At 41.1% G+C, this 26568-nt stretch overlaps 1 protein-coding gene and 1 long non-coding RNA gene across 2 annotated transcripts in view; one reads left to right on the top strand and one right to left on the bottom strand.

Moving 5' to 3' along the window:
* The window catches only part of SLC2A13 (solute carrier family 2 member 13), a 244959-nt gene that overhangs the window by 125597 nt on the left and 92794 nt on the right, over positions 1 to 26568 (top strand). The gene's annotated exons all lie outside the window — the stretch shown is intronic.
* The window catches only part of LOC140846591 (uncharacterized), a 38930-nt gene continuing 29070 nt past the window's right edge, over positions 16709 to 26568 (bottom strand). The window contains exon 3 of the long non-coding RNA XR_012125831.1: positions 16709 to 20303. This is a non-coding gene — a long non-coding RNA (uncharacterized lncRNA). The remainder of the gene's footprint in view (positions 20304 to 26568) is intronic.

The following is a 26568-nucleotide window of genomic DNA, read 5'->3' on the forward strand; positions in this document are numbered from 1 at the left end:
GGCTCTTACTCATTTTTATGCCAATATGAAACATACTTAGGTCCTGTCCTATTTTTGTACGTCACTGCCATTCCAAACATGACTCTTCTTTTTTACTATTCGCTTTCTCCCAGTCTCCCCTTCTCCTTAGGAGCTCAGCATACCTGTGTATTTAATATTCAGTGTAATTAATATATATTTTTGCAATCTGCTGATAGCTTGTTTTGATTTCTTTTGTTTTGCAATATTGTCCTAGAAATCTTATCTAACTTTTCCCCGTCATATTAGGTTGTTATACGCAACTTCAATTCTTGTGACTGCTGTATCTTATTCAACATACTTACGTAACGCATTTAATGTACTCATTTTCCTACTGATGGTGAATCTCGGCGCTTCCTACTCTCAGCTTTTGGAGACAGTCATGCAATGAATGTCCTCTTTAATATCTCCATAATAAACCTCTAGGAGGATATTTCTAGGGTAGATACCCAGGAACCCAGGAATGGGGTTTCTGGATTGTAGTATTATTAAATATTTTAATATTTGACTAAGTCTTTTCAGATTACTCTCAGAAGTGGCTTCATCCATTTTCTTCTAAACATTGGGGCATAAGGGCTTCCATTCTCAACTCCTGCCTCTCACCCCTCAACACTTTATATTATACAATTTCATAGAATTTGGCTGTTTGGCAGGTATGTATTGTTATCTAGTATTTTAGATGTCTGATTATTCACCTTACTAGTTAGTGAGAATTCCTTTCCTGAGCATGCCCATCCATATGCTTTACCCACTCATACACTTTTCCCCTGTAGTCTTTTTCTCTTGAAAATATCTTCTCCAAGTCTATCACCTAACTTGTTAACTCTTTGTTGATGGAGTCAACAATTTTTCTCTTCATAACTGTTCACTTCAGATCTTTAAGATATTTTTTTTTTTACTGAAGATATTTTCTTACATTTTCTTTTATTTATAGTTTTGAACATTTGGGTCTTACACTATTTTAGAGTTGTTTTAATTATGTAGGGTATCCAATTGTCTAAGCTGTGAACATACATACACAAATCATTATGTAGACACACATTTTCACTTTTCTTGGGGAAATACTTAGGAATGGGATTGCTGGGTCATATGGTGGGTATAATTTTAACTTATTGGGAAATCGCCCATCTGTTTTCCAAAATGGCTTTAACACCGTGCATCTCCGCAGGAGTTCTTGTTCTTCCCCATCCTGCTGAAACTGAATAGTCGCTCTTGGTAACTTTAGCCATTCTAGTGGAGGTGAAGTAGTGTCTCACTGTGGTTTCACCATGCAATTCTCTAATGCCCAAAGGTGGTAGACATCCCTTCATGTGCTTATTTGCCTTCCATAGATCTTGTTTTTTCAGCTGTATATAGGTACAGTTGAGAAATAAAATTGTAATATATATAAAGTGTATAACATGAGGGTGTCATACATGTGAAAGGGTTCTGCCATAAGTTAATGAACATATCCATCACCTCACGTATTTACCTTTTTAGTTGTTGTTAAGAACACTTAGTTTTATTCTCTTAGAAAATTTCAGTACACAAAACAGTATATCAGATGCTAGAGTCACCATGTTACATGTTAGATCATCAGACCTTATTTATATACCTGAAAATCTGTATGCTTTTACCAACACCTATTTCCCACACCTCTCAGCTCCTGGTAAGTAGCGTTGTACTCTTTATTTCTCTATGAGTTCAACTCTTTTTTTTTTGGATTCCACATTTAAGTGATACCATGCGGTAGTTGTCTATTGCTGTATGCCTGTTTCACTTAGCATAATGTCCTCCGTATTCCTCCATGTTGCTGCAAATGACAGGACTTCTCTCTTTTTTTAAGGCTGAATGGTATTTCACTGTATGCCTCTACCACGTTTTCTTTATCCTTTCATCCACTGCTGAACAGTCAGGTTGTTCCCATGTCTTGGCTGCTCTGAATAATGCTTCAGTGAACATGGGAGTCCTGAGACCTCGTTGCCATAGTGATTTCATTTCCTTTGGGTATCTACCCAGAAATGGAATTACTAGATGATCATATTGTAGTTCTGTTTTTTTATTTCTTGAGAAATGGCCATACTGCTTTACATAATGTCTTTACCAGTTTACATTCCCTCCAACACTGCATGGACTGCCCTTTCTCCATGTCCTCCTGGCATTCGTTACCTCTTGTCTTTTGGACAGTTACTGTCCTAGTAGGTGTGAGATCTCGTTGTGGTTTTGATCTGCATTGCCTGATAATTAGTGATGTGGAGCATCTTCTCATGCGCCTGTTGACCATTTGTATTTCTTCTTTGGAGAAGTGTCTCCAACCATTTTTTAATCAGGTTATTTGTTTTTTTGGGTGTTAAAGTATATGAGTTCTTTATATATTTTGGATGTTAACCCCTATCAGATGAGTCATTCACAAACATATTCTCCCATACTTCACAGATGATTATTAAATACATCCTTAATTCAAAAAGAAAAGTTATGAAATTAAATTACATAAGTGGTCTGTTCACCTAGAAATTACCAGAATCTTAGGAAAATTTTATCTGCTGAACTCCTAGGAGAGTTGACCATTGTGGGGAAGGGGACTGAGGGGAGAAGCTGGGGATCTCTGAGTAGCCCTCGTCTGCACGGTTCCTGGAGCCCGGACCAACCCCCACCTCCAGCCGCACACGAGAGTCAGGAGTCAGAGTCAGAAGCAGCCCTGCGTGTCTGAAGCAGCAGACAGGGAGCGCTCGTACAGAGCAGTTCTGCACCGACTCCTGCCGTTGTCTGTATCGTCCTAATTCTTGAGACCTCCCCTATCCTTGATTCTTTTTTGATTTCCAGGGAAGAGTTTAATACTGGCTTTCCTCTTAGTTTACTGCTCAGTCATTTCCGTGATCCTCAGATATTCCTCAGAGAGGGGTGCCAGCACTGCAGAAGGCAGGGAAATAGACCTTTGTCTAGAAGTAACTCCCCAAAAAAAAAAAGAGAGAGAAGAGAAAAAAATGTGAATTTGGTGTACTGTTCTTGCATTGCAAAATAATTTGAGCTGGAGGCTGGAACAACAAATGCCAAGAAAGGGTAAGGGCTGCATAAAAACTCCTTTTTATAATTCCTTTAGACTTTTTTGCATTTGTTCTCTAATTTATATTAAATATAATTACCACAAAGGCAGGTGACAGGGTCAAGGTAATGGTACCCTAAAACACCAAAGCAGAATACATACCTAAGACAATATTTACATTTAGTGACCAAAAAAAAAAACAAAATAGTCAACCTTAAAATAGTCTCAATTAGTGAAATAAACCGTTAGGACAATAGTAATGTTCTAAAGTAAATAAAAAGTGGGCGTTAATCAAAGACAAAGTTTTCTTGTTATTTGAGGCTAAATTTAGTCGTGTTTTCACCAAGGCCAAAATCTGAACGTACTCAGCCGTGTGCTTTAAGTGTCTAGCAGGAACACGTAATAGAGTCTGATGGTATCTTAAGCTCATGAAAGATGGATGAGATACCCATTATGATTAAAATAAAAAGCGTTGAGCATGTTCTTTCTTTAGCTAAACTGATTAATTAACCCCCCTCCCCCTCCCCGCCCCCCACACACACGCACACACACTCTTGCTTACACACAGCGCCACCGGGTTGTAGTTGTGAGTGTTTTTCCCGTCGGAGAGTCTTAGTGAGTCACAGCGTGCTGCCCTGAGAGGCTGAGTCCGCCGCTGTCGCATGTGTTCCGTGGGCTTCCGTGGCTGTTGACTTCCTGGGCCACAGCAGGGGGAGGGCAGGTGGGCAAACAAAGCCGGCGTGTCAGGATTCCAAGTGTGTGCATGTATTAGAGCCAGGCAGTGGTTATGCCTGAAACACTCACCTTTGATCAAAATATCACTTACCCCACCCTGGTGACTGGCCAACGGTTATGTTCTTTTAAAAAAAAAAATCACTTGAACGTCATCCAAGTATCAAGTATACCATGTAGGTGGTTAGAGCATAAATACGTAGTTTGCCATCTGTGAGTACAGACTAAAAGACCATTGACTTAAGAAGCAGTTCAATTATAAAAATAAATATATTTATTTAAATATAGTCATTATAAAATATTGACATACTCATGTAATATCACTTTCCAGGATTGCTCCTGTGCATGTACTTTAATTATTGAAGAAGGAAATATATTTGCATATGACACAGTGGACAGTACTGCCCGGGGAGGCAGGGAACAAGCTCGAGGGGCCCTTGAGAAAGCCACGTAGCACTCGTGAGCTGAGCCCCCTACTTACAAAGGGGGAGATGGCAGTGCCCGCGCCGCCTGCGGGTAGAAGAGGAGGCCGCAGCTCCTGCCCTCTCCTTCCCCCTGTTTTTTGTTTTTGTTTTTATTATTGTGGAAAACTACCAGAGCTCCTCTTAGCTTGCCTTTTATTTCCAACATCTATAATTTATTTGTTACTGCAACCTGGGGACATGGAAAGGGAAGCAGGAGAGAGCTAAACATTTGTGGATTCCCTGTGTATGTAGGGAGACATCCTCTATGTCATTTCTCCTCCTCCAAAGAATAAAAAACTGGAAGAAGAGAAACGAGAAGAAGCCAGTGTTCACTAGGTACCCACGCTGTGTACATTACCTGCATTTTGTCATTTAGTTCTCAGTGAAATTCTGTACGTATGCTCATTAGTGCCATTGAACAGTTTAAGACTCAGAAAAATCGTTGTCCGACACAACACGGTTAAGGATGGGAGCTGAATTTAAAATCAAGGCTCCCTGACCAGCTTGACTTCATGGCTGCAGCTGTTCCAGGTTCACCTTCTTATAGTTCATCATTTCTTCAAATCTTCATTTGTACATAAAGACTTGGATTCATTCACAGAGACAACGTTGTGTTTTTTGGTATTTTGGGCATGTTTATATATGTATAAATATTCAGCAATATTATAGCAGTGAATTAAAGACTAACACATTTTTCTAAAATATTCATGGTAGGCAAAACAAAGAGAACAGAATCCAAAAAATGAAATGGTCGTTTTTAATATTTTTTGCCACATTACTGACAGATACAAGCTGTTGATATTTTGTTATTGGGTAAATTTGCCACTCCTGTTGTAAATGACGTCCTTCTCACCCTGTAAGACCAATTTCAGAGAAGAAAGCCATTATTTAGAATAGAATGGAGAAATAAGAAATGCCTTATAAAGGAATTAGAGGATTGGAAAATAGTATACGTTTAGAGCCGCAGGGCTGTAAGATAGAACGATTTTAGTATAACCCTTTTATTTTTATTGAAAATAGATGAGTAGAAGATAGGAATTTTCTTCTTGTGTTATTCTCTATCCTGGAGGAAAATATATGTATGGCACTAGATGCCTTGTGAGAACTACTTGTCCCTACCCTTATGAATTACCCCCCTTTTTGATAGTCAAGTTAAAAAAATTTTTCCCATTTTTAAAACTTTGGGTTCAGAATGCAGACCTAAGGCTCTGTTCTCTCTCTGGTGCCCAGGGAAGGAAAGAATGCTTGGGCTCAAGCAGAGGAGAGAGAATCAGGCAGGCTGATTCCAACGGTGTGTGAAAGAAAAATTACTCCCAGGACAAGTATCCAGTCCACATAGCTTCCAGGCTTTAAGAGCTTTCTATTTCACAAGCCAGTTTTCTACAGAAGGGTAGTCAGTGAGACATGTCTGATTCTATTTCCAAGGTAATGTGTAGAGGAATTGTAATCTTAGCGCCCAAAACTGGATGATTTACTACACTTTCCCGTTAAAGTATCACTCTAAATTATGGATAGGTTCTGTATCCTACTAATAATGTATATCATGTACATTGTGGATTTAATAGGGTTTTATGAGAACCATGGGCCTTTAACTTCCATTTTTTTTAATGGGAAACTCATCCTGGCTACCATACAGATAGATTTGTGGAACCTTGTGAGGTGCAGACCAGCTCATAAACTTGGTGAACAAGTATTTTCTGTTTCTCAGTTGAGAAAGTTAAATAAGGAAATCAGCATGTGAACAATTTAAATTTGCTCACTACATCTATAAAAAGTATGTCTATTCTTTCCTCTTACAACTTTTCAGATTCCATGACTGTGTAAATATTTGAAGACTAAGTGCATATCCCCGTTTGTAAGAGTCAATGGAAGTGAATGGATTTCATATTTAGAAGGTTTATGTATTATTTTAATTAGCAAAATAATTTAAAAGGATTACTAAAGTGCAACATCTAATTAAGCATTAATATGACAGCATATAAATACAAGACAGCTTGTATTCATTGACCTTGACTTGTGTGTTAATTTGCTTAGTGTCTTCTTTTGAATAGTTCACTATATACCCAGAAAGAAATCTAAACAAGAGACAAAAATCAAAGCAATTGACTTTTCTGTTTATAAAAAGCGTCAAGTGAATATACATTTTTACTCCCTAATGGACATACGTAAAACAAATTTTATCTACTTTGGCTTCCCTCATTACCATTTTGCCTGCTTTCATACTTCAAGGGAAGCGGGGAAAATTACTGTAGTCATCTCTACTTTATCAACCTTTAATTTAAAGTAATAACAGAAGATATATGAACCCCCTGCATTTAAGTAGCTCTCACTTTAAAAGAATTTTAGTAATCGGTTTACTGTTTCCTTGGCCTGAGGAATGCACCTGAGGTTCTCTGTCACCACCCCATCCTCATCCTCTCGGTTGCCCAGCAACTTAGAACAGAGCAGAGGTACAGCAAACCAAACCAACAAAAACAGGCTTAAGTATCACAGAAGCTGATGAAATGAGCTGTTTCTTTCAGATTAGAAAGCACATGGGGGGAAGTTATTGTTGAGTCACATATGTAGCATTTTGTGTGAATATGGTTGTTGGGCATATAAATTTAATTGTCAAATTGTAGGAGTAGTTTGTTACCTCTGATGAAATTTAGTTAATAAGCCTGCTTAGCTATTCATATCGAGAATCAATAGTATTTCAGGTAATAATAGGCCCATAGCCTCAATTTCTTGCCATAAGATAGGAAATTACTCCCTTCAGGGATAGAGAACTGCAGGGTATAAAAGCCAGTAGAAAGCACTGCCTTAAAAGTGGTCTCAGTTGAAAACCCAACAGGTCTTCATGTGCAAGAATTAGGGTTTATTTAATATAGGTGAATTTTATCACAAACAAATTTGTCTGTAGCAGTAAAGTTGAAGTGTTTTCAGAATATATGTTGTTTTTCAGCCTATAAGAATCCTTTTAATCAGCTGTTTGATTTCACTTGAGAAGGAACATTATAAATACACTGGCTATGTCAGATATGAGTGAACTTAAAAGAAAATTATTATTTATCACAGCCACAGAGGTTTTGATTAAAAATGTCAAAGGATGTCTCATATATGAGAGGCAATGGAGGAAGTTCCTTGTGGACGTATGGAAATTTTTTTTCTAGACATAGTAAAAGCCTAGCGCCATATTAACATCTGTTTGAACTTGTAGGACTTTTTTCTTCAGGTTGAAAGGAAATACATGATTGCTTCCTGAGATTTCCCTAGCTCTGTGATTCTGCAGTGTGTTTTAGAGTATTAATATTTATAGGTGTTAGATGTCTTAAAGGACAGCATCCTACATTAAAATCAGCAACATCTGTTCTACTTAAATGGAGGAAAATTCACTTGCATACATTTACTATACTGTGACTCAACTGCCTTATTTGCTTCAAGGTAGTATTCTCAGACTGTATTTGTAAGTAAGAGAGGGGAAAAATGTACCAGAAAATGAAGCAGCTCTTCTAGAAACTTAATTTAAAGCATGATGATACATTCTGCCTGGCGTTTAGTTTTATTTTCAGCTAGTCATCTGCAGCCACGCTTCCCTCAGAGGGAGGTTGCCAGGCTCACAGCACACTGTGCAGCTTGGATGAACAGTATTACAGGCTACTTACGAGGATATTACATCTGGGATCCATGGACAGCAGCCAGAGCAGCAAGGAGTAGCTGCACGCGGGGTATTTTCTAAGTAGGTTTCCTGGCTGCCTTCATGCACATCTCTTTCCTTCAGAATAGTGTGCAGAATCTAGTAAAAACCAGAATATATTTCTAACTCAATTGTTGTTCTTGATAACACCAGCAAGTTACTCTGGTTTTAAAATTGTTCATCTGAACATAAGTTCTATTCTATAGGCACCTTTGAGTTCTTCAAAGTAATCTAGTAACTTGTAGCTGGGGCGGTAAGCTTGTGCTCCAGCAACGGAAACAGCATTGGGCTGCTCAGACGCGGTCAGCTGGCCTTCCCGGCTGTGTCAGAAAGCAGAACGCCTCGTGTGTGCACGGAGGTGTGCACACAGGTTCAGAGGAGCAGCTGTGAAACAAAGGCATGCAAAGTGCGAAAATCCGTTAGTCCAGGGGCATGGCAGGTTTACGTTTTAGGGGATAGCCACCCCTTCAAGGAATATGTATTAAAAAAGTAAAATGTGCTTAGGACTCCTGATGCAAAAATAAAACACTGTCCTGTTCCTCAGCAACTTGTAGTCTAGTTTACATCGTCGCAGGGGAGCAAGGCATATAAAGAAGGGCTGGAGCCTGAAATGAAGTCCATGCTTTATTCAGGAGAGGGCAGATGGCTGGGGTGGAATTCCTCTGCAGTCTTCTCTCTGACGGCCAGTCTGCTGAGCAGGAACGCTCTGCACACAATGTGGTGGCAGCATGTGGAAGAGAGGGCGTGCCACCTTGAGGGCTTCTCGCAGCAGCCTAAAAGGAAGGCAGCTGCGGCACAGTTGACGTGCCAGGCTGAGACGGCTCCCCTCCTGCAGTCTGGGCTGTCAGCCTGGCCTTCGCCTGTGTTTGGGAACTTGAAGAATAAAAAGTTTCCCACATGGATTAAAAATGTCATCTAAATGGCAGAAGTAGCTCATTATGTATTGTGTCTATAAACTGTTTTTATGAAACAATGTGGTTTATACTGATATCTCTTTTCCTTGAGGGAGGCCGGAATATTTGTACATGCCCGGCAGAGGACACCTGTGTGCCTAGTCCCGTCGGAAACTCTGGGCACTGGTTCTTTAATGAACTTCCCTGGTGGGCAGCAGTTCACAGGTGATGTCACAACTCGTTGCTAACAGGACTAAGCAGCTCCCCTGGCGGTGCCTAGAAGCTTGTGACTGGTTCCCTATGGGTGTCGCTCTAAGGTCCTTTCTCCTGCTGGTTTCCCCTTAAATCCTTCACTGTGTATGTTGTGATTGGAAGTGTCACAGCTTCCGAGTCCCTTGACACCCTCCCATAAGAATCACCACAACTAATGATGGTCATGGACCCCCAGCGGAGGCAGAATCTGAATTTCAAACCAATATGTAGTGTCGGAAAATCTGATGGGTAGCAGTAGCTTGTCTGTCTGTTGTTAGTGAGATTAACAAAAAAGATGCCAAGAGACTTTAGTCCAGTTCGAAATACCTGTTCTTCACTTCCCCTGACAATGTAAAAGAGAGTTAATCTACCCCCGCCCTTTCTACCTCCGTACCCGTTAGTTCTGAGTGATGGAAAACTTGAGCTAGCTGGGAGCTCGCTGATTCTCATGAGCATCTTAGGGTCGAGCTCCCAGCTCCGTGCTCAGCCCCTGTGAGGCCCCGTGTGCCTGTGCCTCGGCAATTGCCTTCTCTGCCAGGGTGCTGTCCTGTCGTGAGAGCAGGAACCACGTTCCGCTCATTTCACATGTTCTCCTGCACTTCCCCCCTCTCTCAGCCCTCGTGGAATTGAGGGGTGTTAGGGCCTTGCTCTGGATCAGGCTTTGGCTTAAGGAAACGTTGTGGCTGGTCGGATCTTCTCTCCACTCCACCCAGACTTTCTCCACATCAGCAATAAGACTGTGTCGCTCTTCCGTTTGTGTGCTCGCTGGGGCAGCACTTTTAATCTCCTTCAGGAACTTTCCTGTGCATCCCAACTTGGCTGTTTGGTGCAAGGGGCCCGGCTTCCAGCCCATCTCAGCTTCCGACATGCCTTCCTCACTAAGCTTTAATCCTTTCTAGTTTTTGGTTTAAAGTGAGAGACAAGAGGCTCTCCTTTCACTTGAACACACGGAGGCCATTGTAGGGTCATTAACTGGCCTATTTTCAATATCGTTGTGTCTCAGGTAATAGGGAGGCCTGACAAGAGGGACAGAAAAGGGGGAGAGCCAGTGGGTGACACAGGCAAAACACATTTATCAGTTATGTTCACCATCTTGAATGGGTGCAGTTACTGGCTCCCCACAACAATGACAACAATAACATCAAAGATCATAGGTCATAGATCTCCACAGCAAACCTAATAGGAATGAAAAAGTTTGAGATAGTATGAGAATTACCACAATTATAGAATTAGCAGAGGACCTGAAGAGACATTTTTCCAATGAAGACATACAAATGGCCGAAAGATACATGAAAAGTCACTCAACATCACTAATCATCAGGGAAATGCAAATCAAAACTGCAATGAGATAGTGCATTATGAAAGTACTAAGAAGTGTTGGTGAGGATGTGGAGAAAAGGGAACAGGGTGCACGGCGGGTGGGAATGTGAGCTGGTGCAGCCACTGTGGAAAACAGTGTAGAGGCTCCTCAGGAAATTAACAGGAGAGCTAGCATGTGGTCCAGCAGTCCCGCTCCTGGGTATATTTCTGAGAAAAAATCATTTTTCTCAAAGTGATACTGTGGGTTTTCATATTCAGTGCAGCACTGTTTACAAGAGCGAGAAATGAGGACACCTAAATGTCGGTTGGCCGATGAATGATAAAGAATCGTGGCATAAATACGATAGAACATTATTCAGCCTTTAAAAAGGAGATCCTGTCATTTGCAGCAATGTGGGTGATCCCGGAGGGCATTATGCTAAGTGAGATAAGTCAGACAGAAAGATAACTACTGTGTAATCTCTTACATAGGTGGAATTTTTAAAACAGACTCATAGAAGCACAGAGCAAAATGGTGGCCTCCAGGGGTGAGGGATTGGGGAATGAATGAAGGTGGTTAAAGGACACAAACTTCTACATGTAAGGTGAATTAAGTTCTGGGGAGCTGATGTGCAGCATAGTGACCATAGTTAACACTATTGTGTGTTTGAAAGTTGCTGAGTGTATTTCTAGAAAGTGGGCCCAGCAAATTTTAACTATGTGGGGTGATGGGTGTATTACTTTATTTTACAAGATATACATATATCAAATTTTAAAAAAATCTTTGGCTCACCTGATACATTTTATAGCTTTGTCTTCAATATTTCTGTGCCTTTTGAAAAAATTCTACCTAAAGCATCTTACCTGTCCGTTATGTATTTTTGGTTACAGGCCCAATCCTATAGATCAGTGCCATCTTCTGAAGTCCCTTATGTATTCCTATTAAGTCCTATACCTGAGTTAATGGGATAACTGCCATATTCAGGTTCAGAATATTATTCAGACTTTCTGTAAGTAACTGGGCCTGTACTTATCAAATCAATTTAGATTTTAGTCTTATTTTTCCATCTAGATTTGCTAACTGGACTCAAAACTATTACTGTATTCCTGTGGCCTTTTAATTCTCTTTCCCTTATTACTCATCTCCTAAACACAGAATTTAACTTCCCATCACCTTGAGGAAAGGAAATGAGCTTGTTATGAACAAGTGTTTCCTGGAATGTGATTGACCTTTTATATGAAACTCAACAGAAATAAGATGCAAAATAAGGCATTGAATTCTTTAGAGAATTCATTTCTCAAATACTTCTTTCTTTTATGGACATGGAACTGTTATGCTTTCTACCTCATTCACAGAAGATAACTAAAATTATATAAGTTATATAAATGTAAACTTATAATCATCCCATTATATCTTTTTTTTGTATTAGCCTACAAGGTAAATGAAGATAACTCATGAGATACATGGTATCATAGGATCCATGAGTTACTCAGCAGTGCCAGACAGTGCTAACCTCGAATTCTGAAATGTTGAGCCTACTTTAGACAATCTTTTTCTAGATTTCATGTTGGTAAGAAAAAGAATATTCTTTCTCATTAGTGATTTTAAGTACACCTGGCAGAGCTTAAAAACCATGAGATCTTCCATGGTGTGTCCCAGGACTATACCACTGTTTAATTTATTACAGGCAGTATGAGCAGAGCAGTGAAATAGTACTGCACATTGGTAAGGGAAAAAGAGGACATATTTCAAGTTTAAAAATACTTCTCTCGTATGCATACACACATTTTTCCACTCTCCATTTCCTTTCCTTCTCTCCTTTCCTCTCTCTCCAATCTTTCACTTTATACACAAAGATAATGTGTCAAATATCCTATAAAGTCACACCATTTGCACATTGAATTTGTTTATGCTGAAAGAGAATAATCCTGCAAGATATAAATAGTGTGGGTGACTGTGGCTGCATTCCAGGAACATGTGCCCCAGACTGAGAAGTAAAATGGGAAACTGCCATCTGCTGTTTCCCCCTTAGAGCTCAGTTCCCTGTGTGTCACATGTGAGTGTAGTGCTGACGTGAGTGTGATTTCTCCATTTAAAGATACATATGTTACATGTAAAATGGCCCCAAAGACAAGCCAGCTACTTCGTCTAGAGTTTAGCTGAAGAAATAATAATCTGTTTGGTGACAGAGGGAAAAAATCCGGGGCCACCAAGGAGCTCTCCGGTGGCAGAATGTGGTGTCCTGGCCCCCGGAAGGACACACAGAGGCGTTTCCTGTAGTCTAAGCGTGGGTCGGAAGGCTTGCTCAGTGATTCTGAGACCTTAGAACCCAACCAGCTCCGCGGAGTCGTCATCCTCACCTGCACCTCTTCACCCCGATGATCTGGGGACGGGGCTTTGTAAGGCTGCACCTGCATTTCCAGAAGTGTCTCATCTTTTCATTGGCTCTTTTCTGTGGAGCAGTTTGATAATAGTTGTCCACAATCTGAAAGAGAGACACTTGACCCATCAAATCCAACTCTAGAAATGTGTCCTATGGGAATATTTCTAAAGATGGAACAAATAGATGTACAAATATGTTGACTGCAGGGTTTTTTTATAAGAGCAAAAATAGGAATAAACACCTAAATTCCCAATAATGATAGGCTGCTTAATAATGACACCTCAATATAACAGTGTAGGATGCAGTCATTAATAATGGTGACATCCACCAAGTGTTTACTGTGTGCCAGGCACACAATGAACTTACATGTATTCATGTAGGCTGATTCTTAACAGCCCCGGGATTTTGTAGACCTGTATCAAACATGGCTAATGTATTGCATTTATATGTACTTACCTTGTATGTGCATATGTATATGCGTTTTAATTACATGTCCAGTAAAAGAAAAAGTCTAGAAGAATATATAAAAATGTAAATAATGACATGGGTGGAGAAGAATAAACTGATTCTTAAAAATATCTCGTATTTTCTAATTTTCCTAAATTGAAGCTACTACTTCATTTGGGCCTGATTACAGATTTCTGTCTGTTCTGTCAGTGAAATAGCCACTGGCCACATGTGACTATTTTAATGAAAATTAATGGGAATTAAATAAAATTAAGAACTCACTTCCTCAGCAGCACTTGCTGTATTTCCAGTGCTCACAAGCTGCCTGTGACAGTAGCTCTCAGGGGGGACAGAGCAGATACGAAGCACTTCCATCATCACACAGGAAGTTCTGTTGGGCAGCACTGCCTGACTGGTCAGTTCAAGCTTGAAGTCCAGCTGCCCTTCCCTGCAGAAATGTTAAAACATCTCCACCCTCCTGGTTGTGGCAGTGGAACTGCCGCGTCTCTCCCTACGTACAGGCAGTAGGCGGCTGAGAACTGGTGCAGCCGCTGGCTGAGAAGCAGGGTGGTGAGATGCTGAGACTCCATTTGGGGTTTCCCTTGCAGTCCGTGGCAGCTTCAGCAGCTTGACCATGTTCTTTCGAAGTGCGTAATCTGCTCTTTTTGTTCTTAACGTGTGCTAGCCACACAGATTTCACCTGTCACCATCCTCTACTTTTAATGGATGGAAAATGGATTCGAGTGCAGACAGACTGACCAAAAGGCGTACTATGTCTCTTATTCCAGAAGCCTCTAATTCACAGGAGTGCTGATTAAAAAAAATAACTAGCAGTCGATACCAACTGCATGCCCTCAGGAAAATAAGCGTTGAGCTAAGCATTAGAACTAGTTTGTCTCTTCTTTGTTTTCTTTTTCTTTTATGACACCCCCATCTTTGTAGTTAAAATTAGAAAAGCCAGAATATACCATTAGATTTCCATTCCACTGTCTAGCAAGTTGAAATCCTAGTAAATGGGAAAAGGATATGCGTTTTTCCCATGTGTGTAACAGTTATAAAAATTGCCACTATTTTTAGCTCCCTATTGGCAAAATCATTTGTTTCTCAATAAAAGTGTTATATAATTTGAAGCTTTTATGTGAAAAATGGCAGCAAATATGAATTGTAAGGTGTTTTACTAGGATATACTGTAAAACACCTGAAATCTTCAATTTCTAAGAAAACTTGGGGGCTATGTAAGCCCTGTTGAACATTGTTATTTTCTTAGAAATTGTATTTTTCTTGGAAAAATAACTTGTGCAGTTCAGTCACATCCTGAGGTGAATCCAAGAATGGCAGCCACCACCTGTCACTCAGAGTCTGCTGCTCGCAGTCCCCTCTCTTCCTGAGGGATTTAGGTCACGGTCGCAGAGTGCCTCTTAACGCGCAGGCGTACGTACAGGGTCTGCTCGCCAGCACTCCTTGCAGCATAGTTAGGACAGTTCTGAGCACTTGGTGATTCCTTTTTTTCTTTCTTCCCTGAACCTTTACTTTCCTCTTTGCTTCCTTTCCCTCTTCTTCCCCTTCGGTGCATCTCCCTGCTTTACTCCCTAACCTTTACCTCTGATCCACTCTGACCTGTTATTGCCACCCAACGTCAGTCTCCTTCCATGAGCCTGGAACTTAATCACTGTTGATGTCTGCTTTAGTTGTTTGCCCTAAAATAATTAGTTGTCTTTAATAGGTATCTGTTTAAAGTAGCCCAGAAAGAATAGTTTGATTTTATCTTGCCCCTTTAATCATTTTGGTGTTAGAACTTTTAATGTCTCAGCTATGGTCTGGGTTTAACCACTGCAATACCTAAGATAAATCCATTCATCAAGACAAATTATTTTTGTAGACTTGAAGGCTAATTTTTTCCCTTGACATTCTTTTCTTAGAGCAAGTAAATCTTTTCCTGAAAGGTTTTAGTAGCTTGCTTCTGAGTGTGATGATGGATCAGAAAAAAAATTCAACACTGTATTGCCGTAATCAACTGTTACTCATTGTGTTAATGAATGTCCTGTTAATCAGATCGAACATAATGGATAACCAGTATTCAGTGAATTAGAATTCAGTAAAGTAAAATTTTAACTGAAAAGCTATGATGGCCATCTTTTTTATAACAGTTGAAGACTTCGGAGGCTTTCAGAGTCCTTCATTTTCAGTTTAGCTAATAGAGCTCCTGCTCTGTGCAAGGACGACGTGACGTGGCGCTGCAGCTAGCAGAGTGCTGGCCTGACCATGTTCAGCTGTGTTTGCAAAAACATTGAAATTGAACTAAACATTTACTGTGATGTACTATCTGCCTACCAAACATACTGAAATATTTACAAGTTGATTGCTTTGCTTTTTAAAATACTATATATTTTACCACTTTCCAACATTTATGTTATTCCCTACTAACACATTACTTAGCTGTAAAAATACCATTCTTTAACAAAGAATGGGTTTACTTTTTCAATTCTATGTTGCTTATGAGTTCAAAAATTGAAATCTCCTATTTTCAGTTATTAACAGAATCTGAAGATACTATTTTGTGGGCTCAAAATAAATTGCAGAAAATACAATTTTAAGCATTAGAACTAGTTTGTCTCTTCTTCGTTTTCTTTTTCTTTTATGACACCCCCATCTTTGTAGTTAAAATTAGAAAAGCCAGAATATACCATTAGATTTCCATTCCACTGTCCAGCAAGTTGAAAGCCTAGTGAATGGGAAAAGGATATGCATTTAATTCCTTTTTTATTTAGTTTCCTTTTTAATTTAGTGAATAAATAACCTGAAAATGGAGACTTTAAAACCAAGTCTAAGATTCCTCCCACAAAAACCTCACCCACCCCAGAAATTACATATTGTTTATGGCACAAAAAAATCAGCTTTTCTAGTTGGACTCTTAACTTCTTATGTTTAAATTAACCCTGAATTTTTTATTTTTATTAGAAAAGATCTGTAATATTTCAAATGAATGTGTTATTTTCTGTAAAACAGACATAGATAAAATAAATAATTGGAATAAAAACCAACTATCCACTTAAAATGTCACCCAGCATTTTCCTAGAAAATTGGCAAACCTACTTCAAATGACTGAATATGGTTTGACTTTCTTATTCTCAACTCTCGCTGGTGTCTCTCTAATCTGGGGACTGTCTTTCTCAGAAGAGAACATGCAAAGAGTGGATTATCGTGGGGTTTGCCTTACTAATATGGAAATGTCTTAATGGAATTTTGAGCAATTCAGTCAGATTGTAACATCAAAGTTAGAATCTACTTACATTTTCTAATTTTCTTTTTTGAATATAAAGTTTGTTGAATCATTGATATGATGTCAGCATTTGCATTCTTTTTTCTTGTTAATGTGATGATGACACTCTATGACTTTGGTTTATGTAAAAGATAGAAAATCTAATATTATTTTGGCTGATTGTACTCTGCTTGCTTTTCATCATATGTTTATATCCTCATTTTAGAGAGAAATTTGTATCCCTCCTGTTATAGGGAGCTTTTCTATCACCACTTTGGAACAAATACGGCATCTTGCTTGTTTTTAAAGAAAATTAACCAGGTCCCTATTAATTAGCTGGACTATTTATATGTATTAATTGCTGTTTTCTGTGGTTGAGGTGAGAGGTAGATTCTTGAGAATCTGTTCAAAGAAATAGGTTTATTGTTTAATGCATTGATTTATCAGTAAAGGGGAAGAGACACCTCATTAGGCAAGTGTGGCCATGGCTCTCTCTGAGCCCAGGCTCTCTTTATTATAGCATAAGCGGTGCACTATGTGAGCAGAGGTGGGAACGTGAGTGCAGGAGAGAACATGCTCTTTGGCGATTTGCAAACTTTCGAGGACAGAAGTCGCTAAATACATCTGTTCTCCACAGGAGAGTAGAATTAATGTATGAATGAACGGACTTGATTAAACCTAGTAACAAACCCTTATTCATTATTGAGATAAATATATTTCCAAAGAGAAAGATTATTTTCCACCTACAGTATATACAAACTTCTATAAAAACAGAAAGAACCATAGAAACTAATGACAATGCTCAGACCACTTTAAAAAAATGGCAAATTCACAGTAAAGGAGAGACATGTTCTCAGCTGAATGTTTAGTAAAGACTGTAGGTACGTGTTGAGCCCATATGGATTTACACAGAGTGTGATTCTGTAGAATGAGCCCCAGTGTGAGCCCAGCCCCACCACTATCTCAGACAAGTTCCTAACCTCTCTGAGCTTCCAGGTTCCTAGAATGTAGACTAATAATGCATATCTTAAGCACTGTCCGCCGTAAAGTGGGCCTGCAGAAAATGACGTCTGTTATTTCCAAATGGCAAATTATTTCCATGAGGCAACATACATTCATGGCTCCCGTCACTGAACAAGCAGTGGGGCTGAGTAAATATGCTAGAGGTGCCCATATGCTTTCTTTAAATGAGCCATAAACCCCTCATCTTCTTTAGCCTAAAATATTCATAATCTTACTTCTAAGCCAGTCTGTGAATGGATAGGAACAGACAGTACTGAGCAAAATGGGGTGTCCCTCAGGTTCATTGAGAAATGCCCGGGAGCATCAGAAAAGTAAAGAGGCTGCTGCCTGCCTGCGCAGACACGCGAGGTTAATACGATCGCAGAGCGGGCGGGGAGCTCGGCCGCCTGATTCGAATAGTAGAGGAGTTCGGGGAGTGGCTGGGAGAGGTTTCCAGAGGGGAAGCATCTTACACACATCTTCACAGTCAGCTCTGAAAGATGTACATTTGAAACTTTGAAAGACCCTTGGTAATTTAGGTACCTAGCACTTTTCTATTGCGATTTTTTTAAATTCATAATGAAATCCATTGTTAACAGATGAAAAAGTAAAAAAGAAAGAAATTAAAATTATGCATAATCCCACCTCCCAGATGACATTTCAGTTTTCATGTATGCGTGTATAGTTTGACTTACAGAATTAAAATCGTGTTGTTATACCCTTTTATAGGTTTTTACTTAATAATAGTATGTTATTGTTTTCCCATGCTGTTATTATTTTAAAACATGTTTTTAATAGCTTTGTAGCATTCTTTTGTATGACAAGGTCATAATTTGGCTAACCAGTCCCACAATGTAGGATATCATTATATATATATGAGGCTTGTGTTGCAGCTGCGATACCACAAACTTAGTGGCTTAAAAAAACCCACAAATTAATTATCTTACAATACCACATGCCAGGAATCTGACAGGGATTTCACTGGGCTCAAATCAAGATGTCAGCAAGCCTGCAGTCCATGCTGGAATCTCCAGGGGAGAATCCATTCCCGTGCCTGTGTGAGCTTCTAAAGGCTTTCCTGGGCTCCTGCCCCCCACCACCACCCCACAATCCATCTTCACAGTCAGCAGAGGCAAGCTGAGTCCTCACATCACGGCACTCTGACCTCCTAATAGTCTTCTCTCTCTCCCACTCTTTTCTGCCTCCCTCTTTCCCTTTGAAGATTATTGTGGTTGCATTGGGTCCACCTGAATAATCCATAATAATCTGCCTATCTCAAACCCAACTGATTAGAACCCTTAATTGCATCTGCAACCTTACTTTTCTTTTGCAGAGAAACATATTCACAAATTCTGGGAACTAGGATAAGGACTTCTTTGGGAGACCATTACTCTGCCAGCCACGATGTGTTGTTTTAGGGTTTTTTTAGCCTTATAAATAATACATAATAATGACAATGCTCTAATGAACTTCCTACTACATGCATCTTCATTTATATCTCTGGTTTTTTTTAAGATAAACAGATTTCCAACATTATCCTGTAAGATGAATGATATTCTTCTTACTTCTTTATTACAAAGAACTCTTGTATATGCCTGACAACTGCCTGATTGAAGACTAAAAAGTGATACAAATATATATTAATATTAGTGACTTGGATTATTTTGCAGAGTGAAGAGTCTATACTCCCCAGTAGCAATTTTAACTTGATTACTATATAGAATTATAAAATATTATTGGCCAAAGACATATTAGAAGTGGATGTTGGTAAAGATAGGAAGATTTGTACTTATTTTTCAGTTGAAATAGTCATATGGGATTTTTAGAAATATTGAATAATAAGAACAAATGAGGTTTTAGGCCTTCAAGTAAAATATTTTGCCACTAAAGCATAAACTCTGCCTATAGTTACTTCAAGTGTATGACGATGTGAGTATGCTACATACCTTCACACTCTCACAATTATAAAATACAGAGCAAATTGCTAAAGTGCAAGACTCTATGTACTTGGATTAATGGATCTTAAAATTTCTCATTTAATATAAGCGTGAGAACCTGCCAATTTCTCTGAATAAAATAGTAATTGAGAAATGCATAATGAAAAATTTAGCGACAAATATGAGGTTGACAACACATTTTGGGATTTGAATTGGTGATGTGTAAGTGATAAATAAGTAAACAATCACACATATGATCTGCAGAAAGATAGATTAGGCCTAATGAACTTGAAAATGAGGTACTATGACAATGTGAGCTGACATCTAGTCTGCTTTTAGCAAAAATAAGAGCAATCCCTTCATCTTGTTTATGTTTATAAATATTTCTCAAACCAGTCAAAACTAACATTTAAGTTGTATTGTTCAATATGGGGTAAATTTTCATTTTATTTAATGAATCCCCACTTGTGTTTTTGAGAAGTAAGCACATTTAACTTCTCAAAAGAAAAATAGTCCGTACCTTTGGTTATTTGAAATCCTGGAATAATTTTGGTTGTTTTTATTCAGATATAAGTAGATCCTTGCCATATGAGTCAGGATATAGAGTTACATCCCATCAGTTATTAATTAGTATTTTTTTACAAAATTTTGATTGCTTTTTAATAGTTGCAAATAGAAAAACATGCAGTATTCAGAAGGATCTCTGTGGTGACTAGCTTCCTTGATGTGCCACTGTGAACACATTTTGAGTACGAGCCAAGGTCCAGCTCGTTTGCAGCCGGCCACCCCGTCTTCCTAAAGGCCTGGCGCCGAGGATGCCCCTGAGCAGTCAGCAGAGGGTCACTTCAGGACGGGGGTGGCTCATCTAGTGGCTGGCTGGCTGCATTAGACGCAGATGCCACAGCAACAACACAGGACCTGCAGGAGAAAACATAGATTAAGACAGTAAGTCCCCAAATCAGTGACAACTTTTTCCAGCAAGAGCCCCGTGATCCAAGCCATTGGTTCACTAAGTCCCCTGGGCTGGGGGACAGATCACTCGGGGTGCCGCTTGTGTCCTCATGTGACGGGGCAAAGGCGATACATCAGTGGACTCACCGACGAACACACCGCGGTGTTTGGGTGACGCGGAGGGTCCTTGGGAGGCAGTGCCCACTCCCGGGGCCACGCCGTCCCAGAGGACAGCTTTCCTGGCGGGACGTCGTGGCTCAGTGAGGACGGGCCTTGTTGGCGGGTCATTCAGGCCTGCTGGGAACTGGTAAGGGCTTCTGCGGACGGTGTGGTCCTCCGGGCAGTGCAGGGAACTGAGAGGAGCAGTGGTCACACCAATGGGAAACACAATGTGCCCCCTGGTCCTGAGAGGGAGGTTGGCAAGGGTTGCTAGTGTGGGGTGGATTCTCCCCTGTGCTCAGGGCAACCCCAGGGTGCAGCGGCCCAGCTACCCAGGGGGAAGCCACGGTCAGAGATCTGTGGCCGTTGACAGCCGCTCAGTAAACACCCTGCCAGCAGGACCAGTCAGGGCCAACCAGTCACTTTCTTTACCAGGAGGGAGTGGCTACACAGTTCCGGAGATACCCTCCCACATTCCTGATTCTGTTGGGTTAGTTCTGTTCAAGTGATTTTTCCATTTTCCCAGCATAGGGGTGCCTGGGAGCTCAAACGTCTACAACCTGGGGTAAGCCACCTAAATCCATCCCAATCTGAGCATAACCATCCTGACCTGTAATAGTGGTAATTTTAGGACCCATCCAGTCAGGAGTTTGATGGCTGTATGGTTAGACTGACAGAATGCCCTGTGTTACTGACGGGGGGGGGGGGGGGGTGCCACAGGCCAGGCAGTACTGGTAATATTAGAGGAATTAAGGGCCTGGGTCCTAGCTTGTTCTCCCCTGATGTTTGGCTTTAGGGCCTTCCTGTCCCTTACCTGGGGTGAATACCCATATGGCAATCCTGATGAGCTAGAAGGGGGGCAGCTGCCCACATACCCAGCATTGGGCTGACACCTTAGTCACACAAACAAGCAGGACCACTGTAGAAAGGTATTTCCGTCAGGTGCCCTTCCAGTGGGGCACCACAGGAGTAGCAAAAGTATAAGGTCAAAGCCAGAAATGCACATGAACCTGTGTGGGGAGGCCTTCCCCTTCTAGAAGAATTCCACGTGAGACACAATCCTTAGATGCTAACGAGGCTGCACCTTTGGGAACCTGACCAGGTGGTACACAACACGCATGCTGGCAGAGGGAGGCAGTCCTGTCGGGCGTGAGGACTGGGGCTGGGATATGACAAACCAGGTCCCCACCTGCTAGGGTTGGAGGGCGTCATCAGGAAGACATGACAGCCAGTTGACCGCAGATGGACCGTGGCAGTTGGAGTCCCCCCGCCCCACCCCCTGTTTTTGGAATGTGCATTGAGCTTGCCTTTCCCACTCCTAGAAGCTGCTCCAGGGATGCAGCCTTGGGGTAGAAATGTGGCATTGAGGCCCCCTGGATGGGATGAGTGAGTGAACCCAGTGAAGGCCCCTGTGTAGACTTGATTCCAGGGGACAGGCGTGGAAACGACTGCCTTGCAGCTGTGTGAGAAGCCTGGTGAGTTCCCTCCTTCCCAAAAACTGCTGCCCGCCCCCCTGGAATGGGCCGCCCCTTTCTTGGGTCTCTCCCTACCCTCTGCCTACGATTTGCTATGTATATGCCCCTGTAAGCCAGAGCCCTCAGTGGAGAGGAGAGTTTAGCTGACATAGCCTCAGGGACAGGCTAGTACAATGCACCCTCCTAACAGGGTGGCACATTTCCCTGACATCATACCCTGGGTAGGCCCATCTGGAGGTGTCTTTCTAACTGAACGCAATTTTGTGATTTTTATGAATTTTAAAATAACTTATTTATCAGCAAAAGTGCTAAACTAGACAAGAGGTTTTAGCTATAGAAAACGACACTATGTGTTATACAGAAAAAAAAATGCAAAGTGGTAAATATGCCGAGGGGTTTGTGTTTTGCTCTGTGCCTAGAGTGAATGAACTGAGTGAGAATTCCCGTAACATTCTCTCTGGGATCCTGAGTATGCATGAGAATGGAATGTAGAGCTTTTAGGTTGAGTTAATCATACCCTAAAAATACGTAGCTTTGACTCTTTGTCAAGCCTGCATTTTCGTAAGGTGTTTTTGGGGTGGAATGGTGCAGAATGAGCAGAGCACACACACGTGGATACCCCTCGGCATATAGTAAGTGCTCAATAGACGTTACATCTCGTTTACCTCTTTAATCAGGAGGTGAGTTCTGCTATCAGTTCTCACTCTAAAACAGAAATTGTTCTATATGTTAGTCATTATTATCCTTGTTGTTTTTCTATTGGTTTTTTTTTTAACAAAGCTTTCAATTTTCATCATAAGAAACAAGTAAGAGGGCCATTTCTAAAATACAATTCTGCATGCCTAAAGGAAAGTGGAAAATCAAAACACCACGGCCAATTTACACACAAAGGTATTGAGCTCGGAAGTGTTTTCCTAATTCTCCAAGACTACTCAGAGCTTCTCTGTAGTATCAGCAAATCGAAATGAATGCCTTTCACATTGTTATCACCTCAGTAAGTGTACATTGGCTCATTGATAATTGCTTCTTCTTCAGGTCACACTTCATGGGTGCACAGAGGCAGATTCTTGTCATGTGTGAAAGGTCCTGTGGTTCTGCTAATAATTGAACACGCATGTGATGGCCCCACGTGCATGCCCTTGAAATGACGCAAGTGCAGGTTTAGGGCTTTCCGCTTGAACGTCAGAGGGCATGGGGCCGGCAAAGTGCCTGCATAGGTGAGCAGCCAAACGTACAATTTAATGTCACATTGGCGTGGCACGCCTCTTCCTGCAGTCTTTTTTTGCCCAGGGCTATCACAGCTCAACTAGTTCCTCTGCAAAAAAATTGATCAGTTTTCTTTCCCTAGTATTTGGAATAGGAAAAATAAGATTTATTCATACTACTTCAAAAGTCTTTACTCCTTTCAGCTCTCCCTTACTGCAGAAAAAATTTGAGGGCTTAATTGAACTTATAGAGGCAATAGGCAAAATAAATTTAAAGTTAGTGACTTAAGAAGTGGGACAAAATGATTTCTGCACAGGAAAGTTGCTGTGTGACATTGTGTGTGCCAACCAGGTCCCAAAGCCTGTCTGTTTGGAAGTGGTCTGGGAACCTCCTGCATTATGCGTTAGAATCTTTGGAAATGAATCAGGATGGTGGGTGGGGGTGAGCAAAGAGGGTGGACAACTGGGGAGCTTGCATTTGTTGCAATGTTGCAATGTCCAGATGGTTCTCAGTTCACACTGAAGTTGGGAATCGTGTTGCTCTGAGTGCGGTAGCAGCCCATGCACAAAGGGAGACGTGTTCCGTTCCGTGATGCACAGCGTTCCTAGGACAGAAGCCAATAATCAGCTGCCCCAGAGAAGCCGCAGCTCCTCCTCACGGGGACCAGAGCGGCTTTCCCTCCAGGTGCTCTGGTGGTGATGGAATAAGCACGAACGTTCACGTCCCTTCTCATAGAAAGCTTGTCATAATAATTAAACCCAGATATTGGTTTTGGTATCTGGGGCAGCGAACTCATGCCATACAGTCCCTTCATCTACAGTATAGCAAGAGAAAATGAAAAAAATGCATTTTCTCCTTATGTGCCACGCATCAGGTGCCGGAGTGAAGTAAATCGCCTTGGTACCTTGTTCGCAGAATTGCATTCTAATTGCCCTGCTTGCTCTTATTCTACAAGCCCCCCTTTTCGTCAGGAGATGAAATCGTCATTTTGGAGAGTTGAGGAGTGAGTATGTCAGGGAATTTCAAGTCGGGTCAGTCTGTGCCTTCTCTGCCTTTGAGAGCGGAGCAGTCCTGCCGTCCTCCACAGCATCCGCCCCTCCAGCGGGCCCTTGCCCACTGAATTCTTGGGCTCCATGAGCACCGGGGGATGGAGCTCCTCTTCGGGTTATCCTGGACTTCCTGCATCGAAGTCCTCGTTACATGTAATAATTTCAGATCGTCACCATCTCCTGTGAGATCAAAGTCAAGAGCTCCCCTGATGGCTGATCAGCCGTGCTCTCTAAGTCCCAGTTTTCTCATTTAACTTGGTCTTGGGAGAGTATGAACATGACCCATAAGACTGGGGAGGAGGAGAAGGTTTGTAGGTGACCAAATCTGGGAGCAACCTGGAACACCCCTAGATCATATCCCCTTTGTGCCGTGTGAATTAAAATAATTGCGAATAATTTAGAATAAACTAAATTTCACCAGTCTGTCTTAGACTGGCTCTCAGTGTCAGGAGGAGTACATTCCATGTCGCTTTTACTCATTAAACTAAAGTCTGTATAGTTTCATGGCAGAAAAAGGTTATTGTGAACTGATATGTTTCATTTTGTCAGACAGTTCAAAGTATCTTTACTTTTCTGCCTTAGCTGCCAGGAATTTTAGAACTGGCTTATAGTGATTATATAACCCGAGTTTTCGTACAGTTATCTTCTATCTTACTCTATTGGCCTCTAATTTTTGTTTTAGTGATTGCATTATATGTATTTATTATTAAATATTCTTGATCCCTTTTGAAAGTTGATGGTAGGTAAATTCAGTAAATCAAACAATCGTTGAGTGCATCCTTCTGTTAAATTCACCCTGTCGTGTTGGCAATAGTGAAAAAGACAGGCTATGGCTTCAGGGAGCTGGAACAAAAATTAACTTTGATTTCACAGTTCCTAGGAAATCCTTCATTTAACTATACGGAACAGAGGAAAATAATACCCATATTATGCTAAGTAGAGAAGTGCTCATATTTATTCTTTCATTGCTAGTTAAGTTCTCATTAGGACAGATTACCATTATCAAAGCCAACACATCTCCCAGAATTCTTTGGTTTTATTCAGATTTAAAATTCAGGACTAGAAGCTGGGTTTCGAGCATCCTCTGAGATAGCAGCGCACAGACAGTCTGGCCGTTTCTGTTCTTAGACGTGCACAGAGAGCTGTGAAGCTGGTCTGTGAGAACACACCGCCCTCAGGCCTTGTAGCTCCTCTCTGGGGAAAGACGCGTGTGTCAGATGACCAAAAGTTGCCCAGGGAATCTCTGAAGAAAATGATAGCTTGTCTGAGAGATCCTATAGAATGATTCTGAAAAGAGAAGGCTTCCCTGCTTTGAGTCTAAAAAGGAAAGAAAGCCTTTTTCAGTTGTTCAGATTGTTCTTCTATGAAGAGGACTGTCTTTTTCTCTGTGTAGCTTTTGAATCAATACCCTGTCCCTTGAAATTTTAAGCTGCTACACAAAGGCTTAGAAGATGGCAAATAGAGTGGTAGCCCATTACATGAATGGTTGCTGGATAGCATCTTTTACAAAAACACTGGAATTCACACACTTCAAAGTGTACATGAAATGTATCTTTACCCCTGACTTTTAAAAACCAGGTTCATGAATTATTCTGACCTAGATAATGTCTCCCCAGCCCTCTGAAAGAGAATATGGTGATTGCCTGAATTTTTCTGAAACTGGTTACCCCTTTAGTCAATGCCCTTGTCTTTGTCCTCACCTCATTCTAACTGGTGGCCTTTTGCTTGTAACATCTTTGCATTAATAACAATAATAATAATAATAATAATAATTAATAAAGCAGAATAATGACCCCACCCCCAAGGTGTACACATCGCGATCCCCACAACCTGTGAGCATGTGCCATTTCCTGCAAAGGGAAATTCGGGTTGCAGATTGAATTAACTCTTCTAATGAGTTTACCTTAGCATAGGGAGATGATCCTAGACTGTCTGAGCTGCCCCAGTGAGATCACAAAGGCCCTTAAATGTAGGAGAGGAAGGCAGAGGAGGACGTCAGAGTAAGGAGACACTAGCCCACCTGCTCGCTTTGAGATGGAGAAAAGGGGCCCCATGCGCCCAGGAATACGGGAGCCTTCCAGAACCTGAGACAGGCCGAGAGACCTTCTGCTTGCTGACCCTTAGTGACGCCCGTGTCAGGTGCCGACCCACAGAGCTGTTGGATTACAAGTTTCTGTTATCTCCGCCGTGAGGCTTGTGGGCATTTGTTAGGGCAGCGTAAAAACTAATCCATTTACCAGTGTTGAAGAAAAGAAAACCAGAGACGAAACTCAAGGTCCACCATCCAGAAAGAGTCGGTGTAGATTGAAGCTGCCGCGCTCAGTGACAGGGAGGCCGTCAGCC

Source organism: Manis javanica, chromosome 15 (genome assembly GCF_040802235.1).
Source record: "Manis javanica isolate MJ-LG chromosome 15, MJ_LKY, whole genome shotgun sequence".
NCBI classification, from domain to species: Eukaryota; Metazoa; Chordata; class Mammalia; order Pholidota; family Manidae; genus Manis; species Manis javanica.